Source organism: Sander lucioperca, chromosome 16, assembly GCF_008315115.2.
Source record: "Sander lucioperca isolate FBNREF2018 chromosome 16, SLUC_FBN_1.2, whole genome shotgun sequence".
Classification (NCBI taxonomy): domain Eukaryota; kingdom Metazoa; phylum Chordata; class Actinopteri; order Perciformes; family Percidae; genus Sander; species Sander lucioperca.
In genome coordinates this window covers 1822843-1828842 of record NC_050188.1, presented here as the reverse complement: position 1 = coordinate 1828842, position 6000 = coordinate 1822843, and the positions used below count along the sequence as shown (strand labels likewise).

At 39.8% G+C, this 6000-nt stretch overlaps 1 long non-coding RNA gene across 1 annotated transcript in view; it reads left to right on the top strand.

Annotated features, from left to right (window-relative positions):
* Nucleotides 1–1760: 1760 nt before the first annotated feature.
* The window catches only part of LOC116047767, a 28326-nt gene continuing 24086 nt past the window's right edge, over nucleotides 1761–6000 (top strand). The window contains exon 1 of the long non-coding RNA XR_004104469.2: nucleotides 1761–1771. This is a non-coding gene — a long non-coding RNA (uncharacterized LOC116047767). The remainder of the gene's footprint in view (nucleotides 1772–6000) is intronic.

The following is a 6000-nucleotide window of genomic DNA, read 5'->3' as shown; positions in this document are numbered from 1 at the left end:
CTATAATATGATACTGTAGTGAAGACTAGAGCTGCAAAGATTAATCGATCAGTTGTCAACTATTAAATTAATCTGCACCTGATCATCGATTTGAGTAATTGTTTATGAAAAAAGTAAAATTTCTGATTCCAGCTTCTTAAATATAAATGTTATTTAGTTTCTTCACTCCTATGTGACAGTAAACTGAATATCTTTGAGTTGTGGACAAAACAAGACATTGGAGGACGTCATCTTGGGCTCGACAGTGATCAACATTTTTATCAATTTTCTGACCATTTTATAGACCAAACAAGCGATAATTGAGAAAGTAATCCACAGATTAACCGACAAATAATAAAAATCGTAAGTGACAAATAAAAAGCATTGTTAGTTGCAGCCCTAGTGACCCCACACACACACACACACACACACACACACACACACACACACACACACACACACACACACACACACACACACACACACACGGTATTTCGAAATATCCATCTTCACGCGGGTGGGGTCTGCAAGCACCAACCACAAGTAACCAGTCCCTAAAAACATGTTTTTATTATTCCATGTCGAAATACCTCCTGTCCACCGGTCCCTAATGATCACAGCATGCAAGACATTATGCCATGCAGTGTCGTGTAACAGACTGTGATAATAACCCTTTAGGAGTGAGACAAAGGGTCCGGTGGAAAGCCAGCAGTATGAAACTAACTCCTCCAGACATGTACAGTATTGTTGCCGTGCTCATAACAAGCACGGCAAGCTTGTACATTAACAAGCTTGGACATGCTAACCACACCATATGCTGCTGCATGCTTGAATTCAGACCCTTTACTTAGTAAAAGTACTAATACTACAATGCAAAAATACTAGTTATCATCAAATGAAACGAAAATGTACTTAAAAGTATTAAAATTAAAAGTACTCAATGCTAAAAAAATTCCTCACATTTTAGAAACTGGGAACCATCCAAACAATTGTGTTTAATCAGCTAATCATTTCAGCTGGACTATAGTCAGCCGATATATTGTTGGGTAGTTTAATGTATAATGAAACATGGTATTTTATAAACTACATGTGTTTTGTGTGCAAAAATCTTAATTTGTAAAGTAACTAAATCGGTCAGATTACAGTTATTTTCAATTGCTAAACGACACTGGGCACAACTGGAGTCACATGTGCAAAACTCTAACTACAGTCTGCATTACCAACAGTCACTGAGCTAAACAGTTCACATCACGTCTCAAAACAGGCTCAGTGCAGCCAAACACTCCGAACAATCCTCACTGAGATAACACACACCGTCACTCAGAACACACTGAGAGTAGAAACACTAGCATCAAACACCAATACAGAAATTACAAACTTTTCATCTTAAACAGTTTGAATAATTTCAGTGACTTCACACTACTCAATAGTTTCTTGAAGCAAAAGATATAGATTTTATAATATACCAATTTTTACATTAGGTAAACAAGAAGGAATGAAAATCAGCAGTTTGTTTCAATATAGTATTTTGTCTCTAGTAATTTATGGAATTACTGGAGAAAAAAAAAAGAACTAAAAAGGTACATACCATTAACAAAGAATAGTGTGACTAATCCTGCCTCTCTCTAGCATCATGCAGCAAGTTTTCTTCATCACATTGGATGTCTGCATCATCTCTAAATACGAATGAGTGTGGTTTTCCATTGCTTTCACCTCCATTACTTTCTGAAAAACAGTAAGAATGCAGTTTTTCTATTGTAAAGATATGTTTTTCACTTTTTTGTATAGCTGTGTATGTAACCTCAGACATCTTACCTGGACATATTGGTATCTTTGCTCTTTTACCTGTTTCTCTAAAACAGTACAGTGTATAATTGTTTCATTCTTATTTGGTGTTTGTATACAAAAAAAGGCTTTCTGAGCTTTCTCTATATACTGTATATGTTCACTAAGGGACTGTTCGTTATTTAATTAAGGGGCCACCGGAGGAGTTTTGTGGCCTCTAACCTAAAAAGACTTGACCCTCCCCTTGTCAGTAATAATTTTCCTACAACCCTCCAAAATGATTTGAAAAACAGGAATGACCCTCCCCTTGCGTGCAAGTTTGCACTTAGCATAGAAGTACAGATACCATTTGATTTTTACAGCCACGATGTACAGGAGTTAACCTCTGCATTCTCATCTTATACATCACACTCCTCTGTTATGGTGTGGTGGCCATTTCAGTAGATTTACTCACTAACATTGTTGTGGAAACACAATAAGCATGGAAACTAAATGCACGCTTCATGCATTACTGCATTACTTCAAATACTAAGTTACTCCTCTAGTAAACTAGTATTTATATGAAATAAAACAATAAAATATTGAGACCATTCAGCAAAGGACACTGGGATATAACCAATTCAACACTGGTTGCTATGGACTTGTCACTAGGCTTCGTCATTGTATATTTTAGCACATAGGTAAAGCTGCCGAAGCTGAACATTATATTCCAAAACATATGTTTATTTTTAAAGCAGATTTTAAGTTACATTGTAACAATTTAACAATTCGCCCTTATGAAATCCAATCGCAGCACGGCTGGAACGCAATAGACAGACGCTTAAATTCAACTAAAATGTAACGGTGAACAATCAGTGTTGGAGGTACATTCTGTTGAGGTGCCTCTCCAAACTCACCATAAAACGTTAAGACACGTTGAGAAAAAAGATCCGTATTTTGCCGTAATCCAATGACATGGAAAAAAAGTAATCCACAGCGATCAGTAGATCCACAAAAAGGTAAATGATACGGTGTATCCAGCAAGGCCTATACGAGCGTTACATTCACCAGCCAGCTCCAAACTCCACTTTGCCGTTTAAACAAAGTGGAATAAACGTATAACAGTCCAAATCTACACAAAACCCGCAATCAATTAGACATCACATTTATATACATGGCATTTAGGAAACCTTTATTGCAAGGTTGGCGCGGCAAGATGTCCAGACTAGTGCAACAGTAACTTTCGTTTTTTGCATCCTGCTGCTCCCATCGTCAGCCAGGTAATATTTTTTTTACTAAAGCAGTATATGAAATCTGATGTATTACCTATCACCATTTAGTTGTTTTGTGTTATTTAAGATATTTATAAAATATCTGGTCATGCCAGATGTAATTATTCCACTAATTTTTTAAACAATGCAATTACCCGTTTGAGCCACCAGGGGGACAGTGCTCCTCCTGCCCCCCCCAGCAAACTCTGCGTATGCGGTCAGACCATCTGCTAGGGGGCCGAGACTGAGAGCTACATGGATAAATATGCACCAAACAAGCCACTTTGAAATTTTGCTCTTTTCATGAATAAAAAAGTTGGGTGACCCCCCCCCCGCCCAGACTAAAAAATGTTGGATGACCCTCCCCTCAATAAAACATAAAAAGACATGACCCTCCCCTATTTTCCTCCGGTGGTCCATTCCGTAAATACCGAACGGTCCCTAACTAGTCTAAAACAAGACACCTGCTTATAGGCTTTCATCTAAAATTGCAATCAGCAGTGTTTGATTGGCACCAGACTGAAATCTATACTGTTTTGAATGTGTGGTTAACAGTTTTGACAGCGGTGTGTTAGCATTTGAACAAAGTGCTGGGAATCCACAGTGTTGTTACAATATTTCTCTGCAGCGGAGCAGAAGTAGAAAGTGGCATGAAAAGGAAAGCCTCATGTAAAGTACAAGTACCTCACATTTGTACTCAAGTACAGTACTTGAGTAAATGTACTTAGTTACATTCCACCACTGCCCATGACCAGACAGGTTTAAGATTTCTCGGTCAGTACTTTTTGCTTTGTTACGAGATTTTTACCGACAGAAATACTGACATCGGCAACATTTTTAACAGACAACCCTTCACACAACATGGACCTCACATTCACAAATTCACTGAAGAGCTGATTGGTCAGATGTGTCTGGGGTGGGAGGAAGAAAGAGAGGAAGAAGGTCCTGTGTTCTGGACTCGTGCATATGGTAAACCACCTCATTTCATTTAAAGTGCTCATATTATGCTTTTTGGCTTTTCCCCTTTCCTTTATTGTGTTATATATCTTTTTGTGCACGTTATAGGTTTACAATGTGAAAAAGCCCAAAGTCCACCCCAAAGGGACTTACCATCTCCAACAGAAAACACTGTTCACAAACTGCTCCAAACAGCTCTATTGTAGTCCAGCCTTTACTTCTGTGACGAACATGTGTCACTTTGTAACACACGTTATAATGCTCACCTAGCTGCTAGCATGGCACGCCCGAATGCTCTGCAACTGAATAGCTAGCCGTACTTACTGCGCATGTGCGACTCCGAACAAAGATGGTAGAGAAGTGAGATGCCTCACTCTGTAGCTAAAACAGAGAGCTCAACACACAGGGTGAAACGAGGAGCTGCAGCAATGTGCAGTACAACAAATATATGGTGTTTTCTGAAAATTAAACCACATAAACCTATTCTGGTACAACCTCTAAATACAATTATGAACCTGAAAATGAGCATAATATGAGCACTTTAAATCATCAGACATTGTCACAGAGACTTCGCTCGGCTGTGCCGGTGTCTGTCTCTAACTTAAGCGGCGGCTGGTTTGACCACGGAAATGCGAGTGACGACAAGCTTGACTGCAGTCTGTTTCTGTGAGAGAAACATTGCAAGCTGCTACAGTTTGCTGCTCTACTGCACCGCAGATTGCAATGCACACTTGAACCCATTTAGCTTAGATTTGCAGAGTATACACACAGTAGTCGGTGCAGTTCAAGGTTGGATCACGTTCTCGCCACAAACGAACCGCTCCAGAGTTTGTTTATAGGCGGTCTGCTTTTGGTGCGCATCCGAGTGTGATTGCTGCAGTCTCACCTGCCTAAACGAACCACACCTAGGGGGAAAAACCTACTCTAGTGCAATTCTACTGAACTAAATGAGGCAGGTGTGAAAGCCCCCTTAAATGGACATTACCCCATATGTGAATAGAGCAGGTCATTGTCCAGAGAATTCACAACAAGCGAATTAACCCAAAACTGGGTGAATACAAATATCTGAGGTTGAAGAAGAAGGGTCATTTACACAAGAAGCCAACGGAAATGTCTAACTGGAGGGTTTCAGGAACATTTGTCCGTAAGGACCTACGCCGAAATCGTCAGACAAACTCAAAGAATGGCAAGAGACTATTGTTTGTGACAAATTAAGAACCAATTATGTGAACGTATGCCTTTTGTGCGAAGAAAGCTAAACATTTACTATCATGTGACCGGTCGTCACGTGAGGATATCATGCAAATTGTTGTGCATCATTTTTCGTACGATATCATGAGTTCATGAGAATGTGTTGACCCCTTGCTTAAACCAAACTGAGCATTTCCAGTAGGTGACAGAGTCTGACACAGGCAATCTCCTGTTGTGTGCTACATGTGTGAAAGAGATCCGTATCTGATTATCCAGACATTGTCCGGATAAGATCAATGAATTTTATTTTATGGATGTTATCTGTTCATAGCACAATGTTTTCAGCTGGCTCTCATCCTCTGGCTTGGTGATACATGTTTAGTTCTAGATCATTCTCTAATGATCCACCATGATAGCGCCGGGCTAGGTTGCTAAGAAATTAATGCAAAGCCTCTCCAGCCCAGCAGAGTCTGTCTGTGTTTTTGCTTTCATGGTGTGCCACATGTGGTCGCCCTTCCTTCCATGTGACTTGTCATTTCTCTGAGGCCTAATGCTCTGCCTGCCTCTACAACCTCACCATACATCCTGTCTGTGGACACACACACACACACACACACACACACACACACACACACACACACACACACACACACACCAGGTGTGTATGTGATGGAACTAAAGAAGAGAGGGCTTAAACCAGCTTTACTATCATTACAGTACACAGATAATACATATTTCAACTTACAGCTCCTATAAACTGTAACTCTGCAGCTGCAATACTTTACTGCAGGGGTTATAGCTACTGTCAATACAATTTGCATTAGTTTCTGATTTGATT